Source organism: Triticum dicoccoides, chromosome 4A (genome assembly GCF_002162155.2).
Source record: "Triticum dicoccoides isolate Atlit2015 ecotype Zavitan chromosome 4A, WEW_v2.0, whole genome shotgun sequence".
In the NCBI taxonomy this organism is placed as follows: Eukaryota; Viridiplantae; Streptophyta; class Magnoliopsida; order Poales; family Poaceae; genus Triticum; species Triticum dicoccoides.
In genome coordinates this window covers 639,767,143-639,785,335 of record NC_041386.1, presented here as the reverse complement: position 1 = coordinate 639,785,335, position 18,193 = coordinate 639,767,143, and the positions used below count along the sequence as shown (strand labels likewise).

The following is an 18,193-nucleotide window of genomic DNA, read 5'->3' as shown; positions in this document are numbered from 1 at the left end:
ATAGTGGTAATTAGACGACTACGATGATTTTTAGCTAGATAGAGTTTATTTATTTATTAATATGCGATGACGATGATGATGATGACGACTACAACTCATTATAATGTAAAACAATCCTAAATTAAATTGATAACACAAATTTAATTGAAAAATACAAAATAAAACAAAAACCCACAACAATTTAGTACCGGTTGGTGTTACCAACCGGTACTAAAGGGCTCCCGGCCCCCGGAGCTGGCTCGTGCCACGTGGTACCCCTTTAGCACCGGTTCGTGCTGAACCGGTACTAAAGGGGGGGGGGCTTTAGTGCCGAAACTTTAGTGCCGGTTCCTGAACCGGCACTAAAGGGCCTTACGAACCGGTGCTATTGCCTGGTTCTGCACTAGTGTATAGAGATTGATCCACAAGTTCTACAGAACATGGGAGAGATGGCAGTGAAGAAATGGGTGGAAAAAATTGGGGAGAATATTGTTTGGGGTCGAGAGCAAGAAGTATCACTGCTGTGGTTTGATGATTGGAAAGGAGAGTATGTTAGTATAGAAGATGGTGAACAGAATGTTGAAGAAATTGATCGGCAAAACGGCTGGACAAGCAAACGGGCTAATTTTTTTGCTGAGCTCGTGGATCTAAACATTTTTTCGAAGGTTGGATATGTGCCATCACAATTGGCTGCGCAGATGGTAGATGATGATTGGGCTACACAGAGGCCATTGGTTCCCATGTGTACTGAACTTACAGTAATAGCCGAAGAGGGACAGGTGACTGGAACTGAAATTGAAACTGCAGCAATTGTTGATTGGAATGTAGTTGAATTAGATTAGCCTACTGATTTGGTCATTGCACCAATCCCTGACATTGAGATGGCCAAACTTTTTGGCATTCCAGTCGATGACAGAGATAAGCAGGAGAGGGGCGAATCTAGTTTGCCTGCTAATGCTGATGAAGAAGTAGATGGACAGTTGATGGAACAAGCTGCACATGAAGTAGATGATGCACATGATGACGAGCTGGTGCATGTGTATGACAAAGAAAACACTGTCATTGAAGTAGGCAAGTTGTTCCCAAGCATGAAAGAGTTTAGGATGTGTTTCAAGACTTATGCAGTGAAACATGAGTTTGATGCCAAGACTGTTTGGACTGATAGAAAGAAGTTTTATGCGAGGTGCAGAGGATTTGATGGTAGTGCGAAGCCTTGCAAGTGGTACATATCTGCTAGACTGCAACCTGATGGAAGTACTGTCAGGGTTAACCAAATCCCCAATCAACATACTTGTATTACAAGTTCACAAAGAGTATCAACCATGACATCACAACTTTGGGTTGCAGAAAAGATCACCCCAATTTTAGCCAAAACACCAAACACTACTGCCAAGAAACTCAAAGTAGACTTGAAAAAGATGTACCCCATTAAACTGAAATATACCACAGTGTGGAAGGCAAAACAAAGGGCAATGAAAAATTTATATGGTGATTGGGCAAATACATTTAGGATGCATTACAACTTCAAAGCAGAGGTGGAAAAGAGGTCACCTGGCAGTGTTGTGGAGATAGATACAGAGGTATCAGCCGAAGGTGAAGTCAAGTTCTCCAAGTTTTTTATGGCTTTGAAGCCTTGCATCGATGGGTTCAAAGCAGGGTGCCATCCATATTTGAGCATAGACTCATCATTTTTGACAGGCAAGTGGAATGGTCAGTTGGCAGCATGCAATGCTCTAGATGGACACAGCTGGATGTTTCCAATTGCTGTTGGCTTGTTTCAGTCAGAAACAGAGGCTTCATGGACATGGTTCATGATCCAGTTGAAAAGATTCTAGGGCCAGTGTCACCTTTGGCTATACACACAGATGCATGTAAGGGGCTTGAAAATTCAGTGAAAAATGTTTTCCCACATGCTGAGCAGAGGGAGTGCTTCGGTCATTTGTGGATGAATTTGATCAAAAAAATTAGAGGAGAAGAATTTGGGCGCATGTGGCCAGCAGCAAGATCTTACACTAGACAGACACACAAATATCATCTTGATAAGATAATGGCATCATGTGATGAGTTTGGTCCATGGCTGAACACTTACCATTCTTTATTATGGTACAGGTTAGCATTACACTGCCATCAAGTGTGACCACATCAACAACAAGGTGAAGGAGTTAAAAGATTTGCCTGTGCATGACATGGTTAACCAAATCAGGATAATGCTCACGCAATTGTGGGAATTGAGAAGAAGGATAGGTGATTTTCTGCAAGGTGATAAGCTTCCAGCAGTGGTACAATAGGTGGTCAATAGGAGCAGATGTCTTTCACATTTGTTTGTTGAAAAATCTTCACCTTGGGGTGCTGAAGTTAGAGATAACAAAACTGGAAGGAGACATGTTGTTAACACTGAATTGCATGATTGCACTTGCCTCAAGTGGCAACACACTGGTAAACCATGTGAGCATGCCATTCTCTTCTTAGCATCCCAACCGAAGATAAACATGCACCCATATTTGCATGAATATTATTCGGTAGCAAGATTCAAAGCTACATATGCTACTCCAATTCCAGCACTTACAGATCAGTCTCAGTGGCCTTAAGTGGACATTGAATTTTCCATGTGTCCTCCCTTGACAAAAAGAAAGGCTGGCAGGCCTAAACAAAGTAGATTCAAGGCATGGTTTGAGAAAGGTGGGAGTAGTAAGAAGGGAAAGAAAGATGGAAAGCCAAAAAGGGCCCAAATAGGTAACAAAAACAGATGCAAGTTGTGCCAGGAACTTGGGCACAGAGTGGGATATGTCAAATGTTGTTACACTCCTGATAAGCCAAAGTATGTTCTTGTTTATTTGTCTGTGTTTTGATTTGGTGCTTTTTTCCAATTACTATATCTATAACATTTTCCCAATGGCCAGGAGGAAGCGAGCAAGTCAGCCCGTTGTTGTTGAACAGTGTTGGCCAACAAAAAAGCAAGAGTCAATGGTTGTACAAAGAAGAGAAGTGTGCCTGAGCCTGAGCAGACTGAAGAAAATCCTACTGTAGTCAACATTCAGACTGAAGAAACTACTCTCAAGGTTGAAACTGAACCTGAGCGTGTCGAGGTTCAGACTGAAGAAACCCATGTTGAGGTACACACTAAAGAAACTGAAACTGCTGTCAACATTGAGACTGAAGACACTAATCACGAGGGTGTTGGCGAGGTGTTGAAAAGACCAATGAAGAAAACCAAGATGATCAGTGAACTTGTGTGTGTAGTAGAACCAAAAACAAGAAGTGCTAAGGCGAAGAAGGGCACGTGACGTGGTAGGAAGAGGTAGAACAGAGAACAGTTTGAAAATTTGGGGCATGTAATAATATTTGTAACTTGGTGCGTACTGGTAGTCACTATGTACCCCCGTATTTCTATTCGAACTTGTTTGTTGGTACCTTGTCTAAACTAGCCAAATAAGATTCAAATTTGGGCTCAAATTTGAATTAGGGATGGGGTATTGATGTTTTAATGCTATCTAAAGTACCTCAACTGAAATAGGTTTGCTTGCTGATCATTCCGAGCCCTTTTGGTAAGTTGAACACATAGTCATGAAAAGTGTGTCTCAAATGACCTCCAAAGGTAGGGTAAATGACCTCATATTTAAGCAAGTTTTTTTGGCACCTTGTCTAAACCAACCAAATAATTTTTCTACACATCTATTCTACATATATAGTGTAAATCTAAAGTCTCACTATTTATTGAATTAATTTTTTATTTTTTTTGAAAAACAAGGTTTAATAGAAAATTATATATAAAACAAGTTTAAAACATGAAAATGATAAAAGTAAGTTAAGATCTTTCTTAGTCAATCCAAAATGAAGTTTTGGTGAGGTTTTCACACTTTTCATTTTCAAAACCCCACCTACTCTCGGGTGCCCACTACTCTCTCCCTTGATCTCCATACTACATTGTTCGAGGAATGACAATTTTGTGAAGGATTTTTCATAAAAATGTATGTAAACCATATTTATATTTTTTTCTCGTTACTATACGACATAATAAGACTATGTGCGCAAGTTTTATATTTTTTTAATTTTTTTGAATTAGTTATGCTCAACCCTAATCAGTCAAAACCCATCAAAACCCCTTACAAAACCCCGCACACTACCGGGTCGTCAATCGTTGTGCATGGACGGTTGAGATCAGGTGCTAGGGTTAGCTACAGTGTGCATCGATCCGCATGAGACACGCTGATTGGTTGAGTCAGTGTGCATCGATCCGCATGAGACGCGCTGATTGGTTGAATCGGTGGGGTTTGGATCAGCCTCTCTCGTTGGGGCATCAGGACCGTTCATTTGAATCCAACGGCAAGAGTTGACTATTGGGGAACGTAGTAATTTCAAAAAAAATCCTACGCACACGCAAGATCATGGTGATCATAGCAACAAGAGGGGAGAGTGTAGTCTACGTACCCTCGTAGACCGACAGCGGAAGCGTTATGACAACGCGGTTGATGTAGTCGTACGTCTTCACGGCCCGACCGATCAAGCACCGAAACTACGGCACCTCCGAGTTCTAGCACATGTTCAGCTCGATGATGATCCCCGGACTCCGATCCAGCAAAGTGTCGGGGAAGAGTTCCGTCAGCACTACGGCGTGGTGACGATCTTGATGTTCTATTGTCGCAGGGCTTCGCCTAAGCACCACTACAATATTATCGAGGACTATGGTGGAGGAGGGCACCGCACACGGCTAAGAGAACGATCTTGAAGATCAACTTGTGTCTAGAGGTGCCCCCTGCCCCCGTATATAAAGGAGCAAGGGGGGAGGAGGCCGGCCCTAGGAGGGGCGCGCCAGGGGAGTAGGATTCCTACTCCTAGTTGGAGTAGGTTTCCTCCTTTCCTAGTCCAACTAGGAGAAGGGGAAAAAGGGGGGAAGAGGGGAAGGAAGGGAGAGAGGGGCCATGCCCCAAACCCCTTATCCAATTCGGACTGGGCTTGGGAGGGGCGCGCACCACCTCCTGGTCCTTCCCACTAAGGCCCATTAAGGCCCATTGCTTCTTCCTCGTATTCCCGTAACTCCCCGGTACCTCCGAAAATACCCAAATCACTCGGAACATTTCTGATGTCCGAATATAGTCGTCCAATATATCGATCTTTATGTCTCGACCATTTCGAGACTCCTCGTCATGTCCCCGATCTCATCCGGGACTCCGAACTCCTTCGGTACATCAAAACATATAAACTCATAATGAAACTGTCATCGAAACCTTAAGCGTGCGGACCCTACGGGTTCGAGAACAATGTAGACATGACCGAGACACATCTCCGGTCAATAAACAATAGCGAAACCTGGATGCTCAGATTGACTCCCACATATTCTACGAAGATCTTTATCGGTCAGACCGCATAACAACATACGTTGTTCCCTTTGTCATCGATATGTTACTTGCCCGAGATTCGATCGTTGGTATCTCAATACCTAGTTCAATCTCGTTACCGGCAAGTCTCTTTACTCGTTCCGTAATACATCATCTCACAACAAACTCATTAGTTGCAATGCTTGCAAGACTTATGTGATGTGCATTACCGAGAGGGCCCAGAGATACCTCTCCGACAATCGGAGTGACAAATCCTAATCTTGAAATACGCCAACCCAACATGTACCTTTGGAGACACCTGTAGAGCTCCTTTATAATCACCCAGTTACGTTGTGACGTTTGGTAGCACACAAAGTGTTCCTCCGGCAAACGGGAGTTGCATAATCTCATAGTCATAGGAACATGTATAAGTCATGAAGAAAGCAATAGCAACATACTAAATGATCGGGTGCTAAGCTAATGGAATGGGTCATGTCAATCACATCATTCTTCTAATGATGTGATCCCGTTAATCAAATAACAACTCTTTTGTTCATGGTTAGGAAACATAACCATCTTCGATTAACGAGCTAGTCAAGTAGAGGCATACTAGTGACACTCTGTTTGTCTATGTATTCACACATGTATGATGTTTCCGGTTAATACAATTCTAACATGAATAACAAACATTTATCATGATATAACAAAATAAATAGTAACTTTATTATTGCCTCTAGGGCATATTTCCTTCATTGACGTGGTGCATGGACCAAGCCTACGCAGTGCCCTTTCCATCGTTGCATGCGTGCCTGTGCCTACCGGCATCATGCATGCCCACCCGCAGAACTGTGCCCGTGCCTTGCATGCATGCCCTTGATGTAGCCCTGCTCCGCCACCCCTATCGACGCAGTAAGCTGTCGCATGCCTACCTTTAGAACCGATGCATCATCGCATCAAAGCATGCACCCAGCCATAATGCAGCATCCCGATGAAGACAACCAAAAAGCCAACGTTGCATGGTGTGTTGTACATGGCGTGCTCCTCTTTGAGGACGCAATACTGGCATGGGGTATCGATGTGGGTATCGATGCAGTTCAAATAGCGTGCTGCCCGTTACAAGATGGGCAAATGAAGGCGTCCATTATTGTCACGTCTCCCATCGACCGAACGTTGCCCTCTAGCCAGGCCTTAGAAAGATGTGCAAATTAATGGGCTATGGTATGAATGCACGAGCAACACACGTAGAGAACCCGGGGCAGGCGTGTCCCCTAGACCCACGACGGCACAGACGCGCGCGTGAGCCCGCCCCCCTTGACCCGTGACCGGTGGCACAGAAGGATCGCAGCCCGTTTCCCACACTCATGTACACAGTTTCATGGGGCGCCACCAAGCGCCGCCCGCCCATTAATTCTACTAGGTGAAACCACGTCGCACTTGGGCTATTTAAGCAGGGCACTATCGTCTTCCTCTCCCTCCTCATCCACACCCCATCCTCTGCCTCCTCTGCCCTCCTTCTTCCTTCTTCTTCATCAAACCCGCTGGAGCCCTCGAGCCACCCCGCCACCATGCAGTACAACGCCCCCACCTACCGCTTCCCCCCAACCGTGCCGGAAAGGCTCTACCCGGCCAGAGTGTATGTATAGAGAACCCTTAGTGTTTGGGCGATCTCGAGGTGGAGGGGTGCAAGGGAGTTAACGGAGTTGTTCCTTGCGGCCGGCTTCCGCCACCTCCCCCGCGACTCTCCTCAGATGTACCATCTTGAGGAGGTCAACCACAATGGCATTGTGGTTGGGCTCCTCGCCACATTCACTAACACTTTCGATACTTTCCATCTCCTCGGGCGACCGTATTGGGTTGGTTGTGAGTTCATAGCTTTCACAACCTACAATATCTTCACCGACTTCAACGGCATCTTCCCCAACAACTGCGTTATGCACACGCTCCCGTACCCCATCAATAACGGGGAGGAGTGAAGGGCGACGCCCGGAGGAGGAGGAGAAGAAGAACCCGAAGAACTCGCGTTTGGTGCCTCCCTATCTATCTAGCTTGCTATAGATCTATCGTATTAGTTTTTTTAAGTTGTAATCGTTATGTTACTATTATTAAGTTTTATTAGTACTTTAAGTTGTAAGACTATCATGGAGTTGTAAGGGTATCGTGGAACTATGGGTTGCAATCGTTATGCTTCTATATAATCGTTGTGCTACTATATATATTGTGTGTTTCGTGCTATTATTTGTGGATTGCTATGGGTTGTTTTTGCTTATTATTCGTGTATTGCTATGGGTTGCTACGGGCCCGGGTTTCTACACCCCAATCACCACACACACCATCTTCAAAATATTGGCCAAACCATGGACATGCAACTAGGAGCCCCATGCAAACCCACTATGGACATGGGTGCAACTAGGAAATGCAAACTAATTTACTTCGGGCACTTCATGCAAGCATGCAACTCATTTAGTTCATGGAACCGTAGACATGCATAAAAACAATTAACATTTAGTTTTAGTGCGTCAAAAAATGATCCATCACAAAATTTAGTGCAAGAAAAAGGCCAAAATAAAAACAAGTAATATTTTATTGGGCCCCATTTTATTTGCCGAAGTTAGAGGTGGGCTGGTGCCGCTACGCGGGTGGGCTGGTCACGGACCAACATCTATTCGGCAGCCCAATTTTGTTTTTTTACTTAAAACTGAATTCGGGTGTGTACTCTGTTAATTGAAGAACAAAAACAGAGGAAACAAAGCATGAACACTGAATAATTTGTGTTCCAAATTGCTGCTTCAACTCAGATACATAACTTGGCATGGCGCACTAATCACATCCTCTACCCTGACAGGCCTAAATGCCCATTCTAATGATGGATGAACAACAAATAAAACAAAAACAGAGCAATGATACAACAATAGAACCCCCCCGCCATGATATTTTCTTGCTTCTTCAAATCGATCATCTGCATTAGATGTTTCTTGATCTTCTTCAGTTCCTCGGTCAGTTCGGACTCCGCATGCAGTTCAGCATTGCGCGCATACATCGCCATCGGCATGACTCTGCCCGCCCCTCCGCCCGAGCTCCCCGTATTCTCCAACGTAATCGGCGGCACCCCGCCCAAATTGAGCTCCAGGTTGCGGCCACGCTCGAATCAACGTAGCCCTCAAACTGAATCCTATCAACATATTCATCAATCCACTCGAAATGGTAACATTTCTTCAAGATCTGAAAAGAACAACATGAACTCTAAATCCCAAATTCGAGGAGAAAAAACAAAATGTGGAGAAATCAGAGCAAAAGACAGCGAAAGAACGGGCTAAGAACTGAGAACTAACCTTGCCATCCCTTCCTACCATTGGTTTTCTCAAGCATTTCACAAATTCCTGCACAAGATTGCCATTGTCATCCCTCTTAGTGACAAACCGTTTAAGAGGGTCTAGGCGTGGGCAGTCAGGGCACCTTGTGAGCAGCACGGGTCCATACTGTCGCCATTTTGAGTGCGTGGCGGAGGAGGTAGACATTTGCGCTAAGTCATCGGAAAAGAGAAATATTGGGGAAAGGGCATGATTGGGCGGCGGCGGGCGGACGGGCATGGGCGCTCGTCTCTTCTAGCTGCGAGGAGGTGGGTCCCGCGTATAGACAAGTGGTGGGTCCCATGCATACGTGGATAAGTGGTGGGTCCAGCCCCCAACAGCTAACAAGGGCATCAGTTGAGTTTAACAGCCATGTCGTGCGTGGGCTATTTACCTGCTCAAAATTGTCGCACCACAGCCATTCGCTCGAACAACGTCGCACTCTTGCCAATTCACCTCAAATGTGTCGCACAGGAGCTATTGGCCCGGTGCGCGCAGGGCAAGCTATTGGCCCGGTGCGCGCACGGTGTGCAGGGCGATGTCGTGGGGAGTTTCCTCGGCTTGGTGGCTCTCCTCGAGGAGGAGGAATGCACGACATCACAGGAAGGTGGGGAAGGGCGACTGCATGGTGAGTATGGGAACAGCATAGCGAAAACAGGGATTGAGACCGTGAATCATGTTGAGGACCTGGTGGCGATCGCCGACATGTTCGCCAAGGTCCGCCAGGCGGTCGTTGGCGCAGTCCTTGAGCCGGGCCAACTAGGAGAGGATGGAGGACGACCGCTGCTCAATGCGGCGAAGGTCAGTGGCGAGCAGAACGAGCCGCTTTGTTTTGTCTTACAAGACTCGGCAAGCATTGCTTTTCGAGAAATTACCAGAGATCCACAAGACAAAATATCTCAGAATTAACTGTAATCCATATGCTATTTAGTTACTTTCAAACAACAAGAGTAGAATAAACGAGCAACCGCCAATTGTTTCATAGAAGCTGATGCAACATGTGGGCGATAGTTATCCAAATTTCTCAAAGATGAAATGTTTCACAGATGATCGCCAACTTACAACAAGGTAACCATTCAGTTTACGTTCCATCATTAAGCTTACAGTCATTTTGTTTCAAAAACCTCACGCTGCAGCATGCATCATAGAGTTTCCTCTGGCGCTATCTTGAGATCCAGGCAAGATCTGATACACGCGGACGAAGGACAGAAAGATAAAGTTCAGACAGAAAGACAGTTCACCTAAAGTAGCATTCAGTTCTACATGCAACACCCTCCGAAACCGATCATATGGCAGCAACATCAGGGTCAATGTTCTCAGGTTCACTCCGGCCAGCCTGTGCTTTCTGAAACCATTTTATATCCAGTCATTATGAATTCTACTGATTTTCACAGCACATTGTACAGTTGACAGCAAGTCTCTTGTGGAACGAAAACTGATAGTAAGCGCAGACAGTAATATACACAAACTGTTGCATTACCTTCTTCACTTCTTTTCTTTGTGTTGACCCTTCCTCTCCTCCTCTTGCTTTTGTTTAGGATTTTTCTCTTTCAGATCTGAAGAACAAGCAAAGGAGGTAATGTTAACTTGCGGACAGCAATCTGATATAGTTCAGTCTTCAGTGAGCATTGCTTATGAGAACATAATAGCAACAATTATCATCATAGCTATGTATGTACATGGAAGTTTATCATTTAAATTAGGAATATATCTCTTAGCTTGGGCCTTAAGCCAACTACGGATAAGATCCACAATTTGTTACTCAGATCAGTTTGTTAGGTCTACATAAAGAGGATCCCCTGTGAGGAATAAAGCAAAGCAAGAATTAGAAGAAGAATTTAGAGGATCAAGACTTCAGGAAACTTCAAGGCTTTATATTAGGCCAGAAATCACGTGTCAGTTCTGTACCGTTAGTCTGTTATGTATTTGAAGATCTCAAGACTTCTCTGATAATTCTTGCTATCTACAGTAAAATTAGTTGTGGACAGGATATTCTATCTGAGCTTGCCCTTGTAAGAACCTATTAGTTATGCATGAAGTACATAGTACTAATAATATATTAATCTACATGACATTTGCAGGGAAGGCACCAATCTGCTTGAACTGTTAAACAAGGTAGCATCAGATGTGTTGGATGGAACTAACGGACCTCATCCATTGTGAGATAACTACATCATCAAAACCTTTGGACGCTTCAAAGTAATTTGTATACCTATTTAGGAAGAGGCAATTTCTTAAGAATCGATAAGTTCGACTTAAAAAATCCATGAAATGAGCCCCTCCAGCAAATAAAATACAATATTTTCTTAATGTTTGGCCATATATCTAAATTGTTGTATAGATTTGACACAGAAAAACATCCAATGTTATTTGTTTTAAAATAGTCTTTAATAATATATGTGGTCAGTGTTAGTTCACAACAGGGTTAAACATTCGTATGAGAGGAGAACATGGCAACGTGAAAGGAGAGGATGATTTGGAGAGGAAAAGATGTATTATAGCTGGCCAGATAAGAGATGATTGGCAGGGACTTGCTTATCACTGTAGAAGACTTGATTTTGAAATGCATATCTAAAACAAATATGTAGTCTAGTGCAGACGAATGGAAACTACTAACCCCAAAGGAAAAAAATAGCCTAATGTGCAAGTAATGGACTTGCTGCTGGCAGTACTAATGGTAATCTTTTACATGTTTTGCAGTGGACAATGGGGTGTTACCAAGTCATGTGACATCAAAAGAAATGATGATTTCTGTGCAGCTACAATGGTACCTCTCTTACTATAGACGGGTGTCCTCGGGACAAACTGCATACTCTGCTTAGACAGAATAAATGTCGCGCAGTTTGCATATGGAATAGCTGCTTTAGGGCGTGAACTTCAAGTGTTGAAGGTCACTGAAGAACCTAAAATTGAACAGCATGCTCCTTCGGCCAATGATCTGATGGATTTCTATTAAAGGATGGGTGATGTATTAACCATCCAGTATGTAGGTTCTGCTGCTCACAGCAAGGTTAGCATCTTGTTATATCTGTGACTCCCGAGTAATATAATCTGCATAACACAAATCTTGAAATGGCGCTTTTTTGAACTAAAACTTTGTATCCATACCCTAGAAGGTGTGCAGTTGTGTACTACTATTTTAATGTATTCTTTACAACCTCTGGAGTAGTTCTAATTTCCCCGAGTAGTTCTAAACTTCTAATAGTCGCATCGCTCTTCCCTTTCCTATCATTTGATATGTACAACTACTTTCCCCCCTGCTATTGTGTTCGGCTATTTAGCCACACATTTAAGTCAAACAAACATTAAGGTTGTGCTAGCTACTATCAAGGGTCAGGTCTGTCATACTTGTCAATTTAGCAAAGGTCAGGCATACCAGGATAGGTGATACCAAATATCAAACGTTTGCTCTAACAGGTCTTCCTATGATAAAATTAACTTCCTAAATCAATTGGCACATGCAGCTTTGCTCTTTGGAAACAAGTTTAGCAGTAGAGGTTGTTAACAGGGCGAACACATCTGCCACCCAAGCACCTTGAGTGTATTTTCTCAAAATGTAAAGCTTGAGTGTTTGTATCCGAAATTTTTGTGACCAAAATAGCATGCATTTCTTATTGATTATAGTTTTTGACAAAAGGTTGATAGTTGATTTTTATTTTAAGTGTTTGCTGTTGTAATCTTGAATATCTTTATTCCAGAATGATTTGTTGGTAGGCAGTCAATTCAGTAGTCAACACAAATCCAACTTGGTATTTTGAATGCTCAGTGTAACTCTTCCATTCTAAGGGAAACTCTAACCATTCTACTCCACTAAGCTTTGCTCGGACCTAGCCGAACTCGTTGATTTGACGGAGTAAAAACCAAATTTGTAGAGTTCAATCTAGTCTCAACCGAAATTTGCATACCTTCAACCTAGCCGAACACATTGTCTTGACAATCAAAATTTAAACATAAATTTAAACTTAAACCATAAACTAAACTACTCTTCATCATCATCGCCATGGTAGAGGTCTAGCCAATCTTGTCTCAACATTCCACCGCCCATTGGGTTCGGGCCGGTGCCTTCATCGCGGAGCCGGGGAAAATGCACCGCCACTCCTCAACGTAGAACTCCTTCTCCTCCTTGCCGCCGCCATCGCCGCCTTGCTCCTCGTCGTTGGAGATGACGTTGACCTCACCATTGACCGCCCGCTCCGCCTAGACAAGCTCGGGGTACTGGCGGTGGTGGTCCGCTATGTACTCCTCGGCAGCAGCCTCCACCGTGATGCGCTCCCACGCCTCCGAGTCCTCCTGAGACGTCACCGCATCCACCACCCCCGGCTGTGGCGGGACTAGGTAGGCGGGCGATGTCCCCCACGGGAATTTGAGCCGAGCCTTCACGTCGGGGAACCGCACCTGCCATCGTTCATATTCCATGGCAGTGAGCTCCGCCATGTGGAATGACCCGATCGACTTACTCTTATGGGTCTCCCGGTCAGTGATCTCACCACCCACGTCCCGCACGCTCGCTGGCTAACGCCAAGGTATTTCCTCTATGGTTGCCATGATGGAGTGAAGTCAGGGAAGTCAGCGATGCGGCGGGCGGAGGCCGCATCGTCGGGGAGGTGGCAGCTTGAGGACGTGCCACTTGAAGACGAAACACTGGTATGGTGGCATGGATCCGCACTGCAGATCGGGAGCGAGATGTGGCGGTAATGGGATCCGGCCATTCGGAGGATGGGGCGTCGAGGAATAGCTGGGAGAGTCGCCGACGGTGGGGATCGGGGAGGAGGAGAGGCAGAGGAGGCGGGGATGAGGAGAAATGGTGTATTTTTACTCGTACACCTAGCGGTGGAATAAAAATAGGGGCGGCGAAGGCGGCTCATGATAATTTATCCTCCACCATGGAGTATTGCGGATCGGCTTGGTCCCGGTTAGAGGAGTAAAACCGGATTTTTTTCTCCTCTAACAGGTTATTGGGGATCGGTTAGAGTTGCCCTAACATGCCACAGATCTTCTATGAGCAAAGAGGGCAGTGGAAGGCAGCAACCCAATCCCAGGAGTTCCTTCGAACTCTTCATCGTTACTACAATAATGGCTACACAAATCCTGAGAAGCAGGATGCTATAAATGTGTGAGCTTCTTCATTTCTGCAAAAATCATGCTCACAAAACCAATCGAAAAAGCCGACATTGGTCTAATATTATTTCACACAAGATTTATCTGTTGTGTTTTCTTAAAGAGCAGGTTCTTGGGTCATTTCCAGCCTCAACAAAGCGGACCTCCTCGACGGAAGTTGAACTCGGATCAGCAATACAATAACGGACGTCAAGGAACTTTAAGTGAAGAAACTGGAAGGTGCTGCTCTTTCATTAACAACAACATTGCTTGATGAGTTGCTGTCCAACATATTCTGTACACAATTAGCTTTTACTTGGACACTGCTCTTGACTTCAATCAGACGGTATATCAAAGTAGATTTTTTTATAAAGGGTGGTTTAATTCTTACTTAAAAGGTTTAAGCACTACACCCGGCGCATTATTTCAAAGTAGAAATTGTTAAATATAGTAACTTGATCCATTCCCTCATTCCGTGGGCTGAAGGCCAATATGAGTCCCTACAACAATACAACTGCCTCTAACAAAAATGTCATTGTGGTTCTCACTTCTTGGTCCATGTATTATTTGTCAAAAAGTTGTCACCAATCAATAAATACCCCCTAACCCTAGCACACAACAGATAACCATTGGATATTCACATTGTTGCATAAATTTGTAGCACATGATTGCTAAAAAAGTAACTTTCGCGGCAAAACCTACCCAGTACAAGTACACGACTTAGTTAAATGCAAGAAAAAACAATGAAGTGACCAATGGCAAGGCAAATGAAAATGACTAGATAAGTAGTATATATCTTTGAGAAATCATTTTGTACAGGTGAAATAACTACGTGCTCTATGGGGCTTATGAATGATGCGGCCTGAGTTTCCTGTTTATTTTGCATTGCTTTGCGTTGACGACTTTCTCTTTGCTTATTCTGTAAGAGGTAGGACGACCAACCAGACGCACTACACGACAAAATGCTTTGGTTGGCACTGACTGTTCCAATTTTGTGGTTGTCCATGGGTTCGTTGTTCACGTTGTGAGTGGCGCCATAGCCCATTCTTAAACATTTTCTCGTACCACATGGCAAAATGCTTTGGCTAGATTTGGCTGCCTAATTTTCCTATCTGTGGCAGTCCAAGCGTTGCAACGCACGAGCCTTTTTGCTAGTAAACTAAAAAGGCAGCCCTCCCTAGCTAAAATATGAGCAGCTTTGTTGGCATCTCGTCATGTCCATGTCACTCGAAAATCACCAACGTCAGCCATAAAAAATCCTTGTTCTCCTGGATGGGAGATCCAAACATGGACGGATCAAGCTGTTCGGAACAGAGAGCACGAGCAACTCGTTGGATGTCAGCTTCAATCACTGCTCTTGTGAGGCCAAGTTCAGACGCCATTTGTACTCCCCTTCGGCAAGCAAGTAACTCCACATGCTCAGCAAAAAAAACGTTGCAACAGCCCTGAATGTGTTTCTATAGTCTCGCAAAACCACTCAAGCCCCACCTCCCGACCCATTGTTATTCAGAGATCCATCGACATTTATTTTAATCCAACTCTCTTCTGGTGGCTCCCATCGGATATCCTTCTGCACTGCCGGGGCAGTCCCCTTTGATGCTTTAGCTTCAAGCCACTCATCCAGGATTGTCAATTCATAAAAATTGTCAAAATTTCTACTTTCTCTTGCTGCATTACAGACCAGGCACATGTGATATAGGCTCATTATCATCACCGCACAATCGGATTCTTTGTTTTTGCACATCCAATTTAACAACCTGCAAGAAAGTTTTTGTTGCTTCTCCACGAACATAGGTGGACAGAATATCGAATTGATACCCCTCCTTCATGCAGTAGCTCCCAGTAGTGCTTAGCATACGGACATCTACAAAAGCGATGAAGAACTGTTTCTTCTCGCCCACACGCCAAGCAGAAAATTCCCGGTATAATTTGTCTCCTATGTAACTCAGCACCGATAGACAGACCATTTTTTAACAGCCGCCAAACATGGACCTTAGCTTTCCCTAGCACCTTTGTACTCCATAATTCATTCCAGACGGCATGCATGGCCGATGACGATGAGGCTTTCGGGACTCCTGTTCGTAATTCCTTGAGCTTCATCTCAAAGTGGTAGGCCGTGCGAACAGAGAACGGACCATTTTTCTTGAAGTTCCATGCGAGCAAATCCTCCATTCCCGGTCCTCCAACTCTATTTAACAAATATCCGCCACATCGATCTCATGGAATACTTTGCTGAAGTGTGGTCATGTCCCAATTTTTCACTGTGTAATCTAGAATCTCATTAACATGATTCATATTCTGCGCATCTCTAACTCCCACAAGTTCATCGTTCCGTCCCTAGGAATCCAATTTTCTATCCACACCTTGATCTTAGACCCATCTCCTACTCGCCACATTAGACCTTCCTTTAGAAGATGAAATCCATGAATGATACCCTTCCATGTTGCAGAAACACTCTTAGGAAATGACGCTTCCATAAAATCAGATCAAGGAAAATGTTTGGCCCTTAAAACTCGAGCATACAACGAGTTGGGAACGGTGAGAATCCTCCATACTTGTTTTGCAAGTAGGGCTTTATTGAGAGCTTCATAATCCCTAAAGCCCGTCCCTCCCACTTGTTTTCTTCTACACATCTTCTCCCATGCAATCCAATGTACCTTACGCTTCCCTGACCTGCTCCCCGCCAAAAGTTTGAAGAAATATATTTCAGATTCTGGCACAATTTCTTGGTGAAATGGAAACAACTCATGGCAAAAGTAGGAGTATCTTGAACTAGTAGAAAAAGGCCCATTTGTCACGGTTCGGGAACCGGGACTAAAGGGTCGATACTAAAGCCCAATACCTTTAGTCCCGGTTCTTATACGAACCGGAACAGATATGGGGCTCCACATAGCCGCTATGGCTTGCCCAAGCAGGGGGGCCTTTTGTCCCGGTTGGTAGCACCAACCGAGACCAAAAGGCATCCACACGTCAGCAGTTCAGGGGCTAGGGTTTTTTTTGTAAGGGGGGGGTTGGGGGTTTTGTAGGGTTAATTTAGGGGTTTCATATATTGTGGTAGCTAGTTAATAGAGAGAAGTGTCCTCTCTTATCTCCATGCTTGGTCGACGCTACATACTATACGTATAGAGAGGACTCGACACGCTATCTAGTAAGAAAATGAAGGAAACCATTAAGTACACAAGATCGTCATGAACATATACAAAGAGAAGTGATTGACCTCTCTTTCTCCGAGAGATTGGTCAAACAACAAGTTTTCGTACATCTATCCAACGCTACTAGCTACATATATACAATATAAAATCTCTTACAATCCCTAGCATCTGATGTCAAGTTCCACATGGTATTCTTCGTCTTTATCTATGACATGGTCAAGAAAGAATCCTGCCAATTCCTCTTGAATTGATTTTATGCGATCTTGTGGTAAGAGTTCATCCCGCGGCTGCCAAAGCTAATTTGAAGAAGGGGGTCAATACATATATATGAATGAAACTCAACACAAATGATGATAATAAAATAAAATTGTGAATATTATTACTTACGCACTTCATAATCTTCTTTACAGTAGCCCCGCTTAGAGGTCGTCTCATTGTATATGTACTCACAAATGTAGTATCCACAAAAAGTATTCCCGCCTTCCTGCCACAACCACTTTACGAGAAATAGAGGTCAATCAAACTGATAATCAAGCATTATAAATGGTATTGATGAAACTAGCTAGAATCAATGGGAGATGTGCGGAACTAGCTAGTAGTACTTACTTTCGGGTGTGTAAATCGTAGCTTCCCTGGCAGTCCCGGAGCTTCTACAGTGAACACTTTCCAAACCCTGCAAGACAAAAGAAATAATTATTACTTGATATCAGGAAATGAACAAAGTTGCCGATATGTTGCGATAATGATCGATTGAACTTACTTCTCGAGCATATCAGTCATGGCTGCATACTCCTTGGGATCTTTTCATCTTGAGTCTAAGACGGTTAATAGTCCCCACTCAAGCTTAATCTCTAGGAGAATAAAGTGGAAGCTGCGCACGCATGCATAACTCATTAATTACATTACTATAACCTCGAGTAATAAGGGAAACCGAATATGCACAAGACAGTAACACCCACTTGAAGTTGTAAGGAAAGAGTATTTTATCTTTGTTTTGATTTTGAAGCAACGATTTTAGAAAAGTTGGCCTCGGCTTCTTTGGCGTCATGTTTAACCGTCCATTCATCTACGATATTTGTGTTAACGAACCCAATATCATAGACTTGTGTTTTCTTGCATTCGACGATCTTCAATCTGCATAATATAGTGAGGATAATTATATATACATACAATGAAAGAGCTGAGTTATATGTAGATACTTAATTAGAGAAGTAGTACTTACAGACAGTACCAAGTGATGATTATTTTATCAAGGGCATTCTGATTGAAAAACTGGAAGAACTCCTCAAATGGAATAGACAAC

At 43.8% G+C, this 18,193-nt stretch overlaps 1 pseudogene; it reads left to right on the top strand.

Annotated features, from left to right (window-relative positions):
* Positions 1-9,013: 9,013 nt before the first annotated feature.
* On the top strand, positions 9,014-14,012 carry LOC119283939 (annotated as a pseudogene).
* The last annotated feature ends 4,181 nt before the right edge of the window (positions 14,013-18,193 follow it).